The sequence below is a fragment of the Urocitellus parryii genome, chromosome 6, assembly GCF_045843805.1.
Source record: "Urocitellus parryii isolate mUroPar1 chromosome 6, mUroPar1.hap1, whole genome shotgun sequence".
NCBI lineage: Eukaryota > Metazoa > Chordata > Mammalia > Rodentia > Sciuridae > Urocitellus > Urocitellus parryii.
The window spans coordinates 192,335,507-192,343,320 of NC_135536.1; the positions used below are offsets into that span (position 1 = coordinate 192,335,507).

At 68.4% G+C, this 7,814-nt stretch overlaps 1 long non-coding RNA gene across 1 annotated transcript; it reads right to left on the minus strand.

Annotated features, from left to right (window-relative positions):
* Positions 1-4,984: 4,984 nt before the first annotated feature.
* Positions 4,985-7,450, minus strand: LOC113184282 (uncharacterized). Its single transcript, XR_003300970.2, has 3 exons — positions 7,203-7,450; positions 6,191-6,334; positions 4,985-5,108 (listed from the first exon to the last, which is right to left on the minus strand). It is a non-coding gene; the product is annotated as an uncharacterized LOC113184282 (long non-coding RNA).
* Between the last annotated feature and the right edge of the window lie 364 nt (positions 7,451-7,814).

The following is a 7,814-nucleotide window of genomic DNA, read 5'->3' on the forward strand; positions in this document are numbered from 1 at the left end:
GACTCCAGGTGGGGATAGCCAGGGCTGGGGAGGCCGCTACTCCTCCAGGGAGCCTGTGGCCACAGGGCCAGGAGGGCCCAGCAGCCACAGCCCCTCTGGCCGCCCTCCATGCCCACGGGCCAGGGCCGCTGCCCTGAGCTCAGGTGTCCCTTGTCACTGCTTCCTGCTGGTCCGGGAATTCCCCACACACTGCCGTCCCTGTAACTCAGACAGTGGCACAAAGATGTGCATTGTGGCCTTGTTTTATAGGACAGGCCAGCCAGAGCCACCTCAGCATGGGACTGCGGGCGCCCTGGACTGCAGGGGACGGGGCGCCCTGGGCTGCAGGGGACGGGGCGCCCTGGGCTGCAGGGGACGGGCGCCCTGGGCTGCAGGGGACGGGGGCGCCCTGGGCTGCAGGGGACGGGGTGCCCTGGGCTGCAGGGGATGGGGGCCCCTGGGCTGCAGGGGACTGGGGCGCCCTGGGGCTGCAGGGGACGGGGGCGCCCTGGGCTGCAGGGGATGGGGCGCCCTGGACTGCAGGGACTGGGGCGCCCTGGGCTGCAGGGGACGGGGGCGCCCTGGGCTGCAGGGGATGGGGCGCCCTGGTACTGCAGGGGACGGGGCGCCCTGGACTGCAGGGGACTGGGGCGCCCTGGGCTGCAGGGGACGGGGGCGCCCTGGGCTGCAGGGGACGGGGTGCCCTGGGTTGCAGGGGACGGGGGTGCCCTGGGCTGCAGGGGACGGGGCGCCCTGGGCTGCAGGGGATGGGGCGCCCTGGGCTGCAGGGGACTGGGGCGCCCTGGGCTGCAGGGGATGGGGGCGCCCTGGGCTGCAGGGGACTGGGGTGCCCTGGGCTGCAGGGGACGGGGCGCCCTGGGCTGCAGGGACGGGGCGCCCTGGGCTGCAGGGACGGGGGCGCCCTGGCTGCAGGGGACTGGGGCGCCCTGGACTGCAGGGGACTGGGGTGCCCTGGGCTGCAGGGGCGGGGTGCCCTGGGCTGCAGGGGACGGGGCGCCTGGAACCCTGGACGGGACCAGTACAGACGGCCGGTGACGTTCAGAGACACATGACTTCTGACCCATCGAGTCCACTTCTAGGAATGTCCCCCATGAGCTGCGATGACACCAGACTTCGCGCAGGCTCTCTGTTGCAATCTGTGGTGGCGAAAGGCCAGAGAGCCACCTCAACGTCCATCGAGAGGGAACTGAGTGTTGAATCGTGGCCCGTCTCCACCACGAGGACCCACGGCCCTCCAGGGGGATGTCACCCGGTGCCACGAGGTCGCCTGGCCCCGGGTCAGGGAGTGACGGCTGAGACCTGGGCACGGTCTCCTGGCACCTGCCAGGAGTCAAAATGGGCCAGTGTCCCCAGAGCCCTTCCAGGGAGCTCCCCAGCGAGCCGTCTCAGGAGCAGTGGGCAGGAGCAGGGGAGGCCGCTGCCCGCAGGCCCCTGGGGCTCGGGCCTGTGGGGGCACAGACTCGGGGAAGCCGGGCTTTTCCGTGATGGACAAGTGCCGTGTCCTTGGACGCGGGGAACGTTGGCGCTCAGTTCTTTGGGGGTCGGGTCCCAGGGATGGAACTCAGCGGCCCTCGACCACGGAGCCACGCCCCCAGGCCTGTTCTGCATTTTATTTAGGGACAGGGTCTCACTGAGTCGCTTAGCGCCTCCCCTTTGCTGAGGCTGGCTTTGAACTCGCCATCCTCCTGCCTCAGCCTCCCCAAGCTGCTGGGGTCACAGGCGGGTGCCACCGCGCCCAGCTGGTGATGATTCTTGACCCAGTTTAGCAAACTGGTGGACCCAGTCTTGTTCACGGGCATCCAGGGCCGGAGAGGAGGCCGCTGAAGTCACCGCCATCCAGGGCTCCACGGCCCCTCCCTGGCCCCCACCTCAGGAGCCGGAGGAGCCCGCGCTGTCTTCACAGAAGGGGACACTGAGGCCCAGAGGGGCGGTCCCCGGCCTCACAGCCAGGGGCCAGAGCGGGACCTCGCCCCCGCCTCAGGGCTGGAGACCCTGGCCAGGGGCGAGCAGAGACTTCGCCTGCCTCCTTTGAAATTCCCTCAGGACTGGAAGTGGAGGCAGCGAGGCCGGCTCCGTCCCCCCCTTTTTACCCAATGCTCTGGAAGAAGCCTGGGCACCCCCTGTCCCAGCCAGCAGCCCCCCCGGGTCTCGGGTCCCCCGGGCACCCCGAGCAGGTCCTGGTTCAGGGAACCTTGGGGTTGGCGTGGAGAAGGCACCCTGTAGTCACGCGAATGCAGGGAGAACATTCCAGAAAAACGACCCTGAAGAGGCTGGCCACCCAACACAGGCCTGGCCCTTGGCTGGACGTGAACCAGAAAAAGTGAATGAAAATAAAAGTGAAGTAGACAAGCACAGAAGACGGCGCAGGGCCTTGAAGGGCGCCGGGTGGGAGCCGCGGGGCCACCTCAGGACGCTCGCGGGTGGGGGAGGGGTGTCGCGGCATCCCCACAACCGCCACCAGCCTGGGAGCCGGGCGAGGGCGCGTGCGGCAGCGCCACACGGGACACTCCGGGAAGGGACAGAAGGGACGTGACCACAGCTCATGGCCTTTGAACTTTCAAAATGTTTCAAGTTTTTCAAAATAAAAGGCTGGGGGGGTGTTGGGGGGCCAGGGCCCAGGAGGGGACGACCACCCAGGGGACCGGGACCTTCTGGGTGGGAATGTTCTGGGTCCTGGTGGCGATGGCGGTCACCCCCGTGAGCGTGTCGGTGGAGAACTGCTCGCCACGGAGACGGTGGGATCCCCGCGTGTGCAGTTCGCGCACGTGGGCACAGGCTCGGGGGCAGGGGCTGGGGACAGAGGACTGTCCTTGAGCGGGGCCTCCGGGTTCTGGCCGCAGCCTGGCCTTGGGACGTTCCTCCTGTGCCCGCTGCCGAGTCCAGGGCCAGCAGGGCGGCCGCAGGCTTTCCTCGTGGGACCTGCAGAAAGCCGGGCTGGTGTCCGCCTGAGGCAGGGGCACTTCACAGGGACAGGGGACGGGGGTCTGCGGCAGCCACCAGCCACCACTCCGTCCACCACCTCCAGGCCCCCGTCAGAGCGGTGGGAACTCAGAGGAGGAAAGCCACCTGCCCCAGGTCACACAGCAAGTCGGGCCGCCCTGCCACGACGGTCATTCTGCAGCGCGGGCTGCAGGCCCGGGTGGTCCTCGTGTCCTCGGGTGCGGGCATGGGCGGGTCTGCGTCCGGCGTGGGTCAGTGGTCCCCAGGACCGAGGCCGCTGCTCTGGTGGCCGGTTCCCACAGGTCTGTGGTGGGAAGCTGGAGGGTGGGGTGGGAGCCTCCCTCCTGTCACCCCACGGTCCCCTCCCTCGGTCACCCCACGGTCCCCTCCCTCCCTTCCTCTGCTCCCACCTCATCCACGGGGCACAGGGCCGGGCACGGGGCGGGTGGGGGTCCCCCGCCCACCCCAGGGCCCCAGGGAGCGGGCCCTGGCGCGGCGCCACGTTCTGCCCGGCCCAGAAACCACCTCACCCAGAACCTGTCTCGACTCCTCCGCTGCCTTGGCCGCCGCCGCCGGGCCTCGCTGGGCCAGCACCGCCCACACGGCGCCCAGAGCGGGAGGAGGCCCGGAATGCCCCAGCCCAGCCCCAGCCCCAGCCCCCCTTCCAGGGACCCCTGGGTCCCCGCTGGGCCCCAGAGGCTGGAGGGGACCCGGCCCAGCTGGGGGCCGTGGCCTCCTCGGAGAGCCTGGCCCCGCTGCCCTCTCCCGGGCAGGCCTGCGTGAGCCCGTGGAGGGCTGAGCCTCCTTAATTAACCGGCAGTGATTAAGAGGCCACCTCGGGAGGCCCCCAGGGCTTCCAGGAGGACGGGGGCCTGGATGGGGGGCAGGGCCCTCAGACACAGCAGGCCCGGGGCCTCCCCTCCCGTGGGACAGGGAAGGGACCCCCGGTCCACCCCAGAGGGTTCCAGGCCAAACCGCCATCCTCCCACGCGGGCTGTGTGGTGCTGGGAAAGTGGCCTCACTTCTCTGAGCCTCAGTTTCCACCAGGAGGAGGGCAGGGTGGCGGTGAGACGCGATTAATGACTGTTTGTGAGCTGGTCCCAGAGATGCCGCTGATAACAGGCGGCTATTATTCTGGGAGCACGGAGAAGTGTCTGAGCCCATAATTACCAGAGGAAGAAAACAGCGGAGAGGGAGGAGGCCTCGCCACCCGCCCGCTGCCTCCACGCGGCCCTCTGGCTGGGCAGGGCCTCCTCAGGCCAGGGAGACCCGGACAGGAGGCCTGGGACCCCGCCGGAGCCTGCCTTCTCCTCCCCCGGGCCCCCAAGTCCTCAAGCAATTCCCAAGCACCCCTTTGCTCAGTCATTCGACAAGTGCTTATTGAGCACCTACTGTGTGCCAGGAACAAGACAGCGCCCTGGGGGGGTGGACACTAAACTACCAGGAAAAATCCAGCCAGTGAGTAGAGTGTTCAGAAACAGCAGATGACGTGCTGAGGAAAACAGGGAACTTGGGCCCAGGGGCTCAGGGAGGGCCACCTGGAGAGGGGAGGGGACAGTGGAACTGAGACCAGAAGGATGGGGGAGCTGCCATGGGAAGAGCATTCCAGGCAGAGGGAGTGGCACGTGCAAAGGGCCTGGGGTGGGGACTGGTATGTTGGAGGAGCTGCAGCAGAGAGCAGGAAAGTCGTGGGAGGTGAGAGGGTGGGGACAGGGTGGGGAGCAAGTCTGTGAGCGAGGCCTCTGGAATACAGCAAGGAGCCTGGGTCATCCTCCCGGACCCAGAGCAGCAGGGGAGACTGGAGCCAGGGGGGACAAAGGCAGGACCTGTGCGGTGGGGGTGGGGGGGATGCGGACGGTGAGCCTGTTCCCAGGAGGCTCTCCTTCCTCCTCGAGGCCCAGATCCAGCCCCAGGCCAGGGGCCGTGGGTCTGTGTCCTCTCCAGTGCGGACGGGTTCTGCCAGACGGCAAGGAGGACCTCAACCCCGGCCCACTCACGGGGAAGGACCCCCTGGGCCCTCTGGGGGAGGGGGCACAGACACACCTGCCACTGCCACCCCAGCTGCTCCTGAGGCCTCCGGTGCTTCTGAGTTCAGAGCCCAGCTCTGCCTGTTGTTGCTGTGTGCCTTGGGCAAATGTCTTAACCTCTCTGGCCCCCAGTTTCCTCATCTGTGAAGTAGGATCAATTTTAATCATGAGGTTGTTAGGATTAAATCAGCTGAGACATGGAGGGCGAGTAAATCAGGCCTGGGTCAGAGTCCAGTTCCCACCGGCTTTACCAATGATGTCCTAAGTCCCCTCTTTAAGTCGCCCCCTGCCTGCCCCACGGCCCCCAGGCTGCATCCCCCAGCTCAGGCACTACCCAAGAGCCCCGTCTCCCAGCCCCGCTCTGCTCCCTCCGGCAGCCAGACGGCTGTTTCCAATCACCTTTCTCCTCTGCTCAGCCCTCACCAGGGGCTGAGCTTGTCCTCGGCCTCCTCCAACTCAGTCCTCGTCCCTAGACTCTGTACCCAGCCTGTGCAACTGCGCCCAGCCCTTCGCACATGCTGCTCCTGTTCGCCGGGAGGCTCTTCCCCCATCCCGCCTCTTCCTGGCAGGGGATCATCTGGGGCTCACGGGGCTGCGCCCTGTGGTCCCCAAATCCCAGGGGCGCTCTGGGGCCAGAGGGAGAGCACCTTCCCCCAGGGCCTGGAGGGCGTCTGGGGGGTGGCCTGCAAGCGGGGTGAGTTGGGGGGGGACAGGCCCCGAGGGGACAGGCCGGGGGTGGGCAGGGCTGGGGGGTGGCCCGGGCCAGGTGACGCGGGAGGATTGAGCGGGGTTGACTGAGGCGAGCAGAGCCAGCTCAGGTGAGGCGAGGGGGTGGTGGGCTCCATCAAGGGAGGTGCTGGGAGCCCACGCAGCGGTCCCCGGGGTGGGGGGCAGGGCAGGCGGCACCGGGCACGTGAGTTCAGGTGACAGAGCGCTGACTTCCCAGCGCAGGGAATGAGGGAATCGGGAGGCCGAGGCCCCCTCCCTGGGTCCCTTCACCCACGGGGGTCGGCGTCCACCTGGGGGGACATGCCCCGTGCCCACCCCCGCCCTGGAGTAAGGCAGCTGAGCGGGCAGGGACGGCGGTGCCCCCCGCCCCAGGGGCAGCCCCTTGTCACCCCTGCAGGAAGGTGGCCACTCAGGCTGCGGCAGAGGCCGACCTGCCTCAGTTCCAGTTCCGCCTCCACCCTGCAGTCAGCCCCTTCCTGTCCCTGTCCCCTCACCTGGGACACAGGGACACGGCAGCAGAAGGGCCCGCCAGCTCCCTGCCCTTCGCGGTGTGCGCTCCGTGATCGGTGCAGCCACAGGAGGCCCACGAGGCTAGAGGACTGAGGAGGAGAGGCCAGCAGGCCTCCATCGCGGGGAACCTGGGGAGCGGGAAGGAGTCGGGCTTCATCCCGGGCCACGGGGAGCCGTGGGGGTCCTGCCCCGGAGGGACACCACCTGCCCGTGGAGGCCTCGGGATGGAGGCAGACAGAGCCCCGCAGATCCGGAACCGCGCACCCGAAGGGCCGAGGCAGGGGCCGAGCTGCAGCCCAGGCGGGAGGGGGCCTCTCGGCAGAGAATCCTTCCCACAGGAGGGTCAGGGGCGGGAGGGACAGCTGGGAGAATGTAGCCAAGTGCTCCACAGGAGCAAGGCCACAGCGGGCGGCTGCTGGCGGGATGGCGGGGGAGAAGGACCCCAACCAGCCCCCACCAGGCCAAGACCCTCCCAGCCCCCAGTGTGAGCAGGGGACCCAAAGGCATCGCTGGACCCAGGTCCCTTCACATGCTGCAGGCCTGAGTCTCCAAGGGACACCCACCGTGTCTGCACCCCGAGACCCCCGTGCCTGCACCCCGAGACACCAGTGCTGCACCCCAAGACCCAGTGCCTGCCCAGAGAGACTCGGTGCCCAGGCTGCCTCGGGCCTGTGCGTCTGCTGAGCTGTTCCCTGGGGGAAGTCACCTGGCCAGGTGGGCCGTCGGGTGGCCTCGCTTCGGGCTTGGGTGCCAGCCCCTGACTGTACTTGCTCTGTCCCATGCCAAGCTGGGCCCTTCTGCTCCAGGTCCCCGCTGGTCCCCACCGCAGCTCAGGGCAGAGCCAGGACTCGGCCCAGGTGGACCCGACCTCAGACCTGCTCTTCCCACAGCCATGGGCCGGAGGACTCTGGCCACCACTCACCCAGCGCCCACTGTGCGCCCAGCATGGTGCCGGGCACTTGATGTGGCTTCACCGGCCTCCCCCTCACCACTGACCTCTCAAAGTCCCGTCGCCTCCTGCGCAGGTGAGAGGTCTGAGGCTGGGGGCTGTGCGCGGCCGGGAGAGCTGGCCTTCCAGTACTCTCCACAGGCTGCAGGGAGGGTGAGTGCTGCTGTCCCGTGGCCAGCACTGGCCGGGCCTGGCCCGGATCCGGACACTCACGTGCACCAGCTCACTCGGCGTCACCTCAGAGGGGGACATGAACTTGACCCCGTCACCCGGCGGAAAAGGGGCAGAAGTGGGATTGAAGCCCAGGTGAGCGGCCCGCGGCCCAGACAGCTCCAGGCCACCTCCTCCAGGCAGCCTCCCAGACCACCCCCTTGCCCTCTGCGCAGGTGAGAGATCTGCCCCCCAGCCGCGCCCCCCAGGGGACCCTGGACAGAGCCCTGCCCCCCTCAAGATGATTGACAACTCCCAACTATGACCATGTCCCCAGCGCCAGCCCCGTGCCTGGTGACCTCAGCCCACAGCGGAGGCGGTTCTGTGGGTGACAGGTCCCCTGCTCCCCAGGAGGACCTTTGGCCATCAGAGACAGCAGGCGGTTTTACCAAGAAAAGGAGGAAGAGGCAGCAGAGGGCGGGCCCCAAAGGTGTGGGCGAGGGACACCG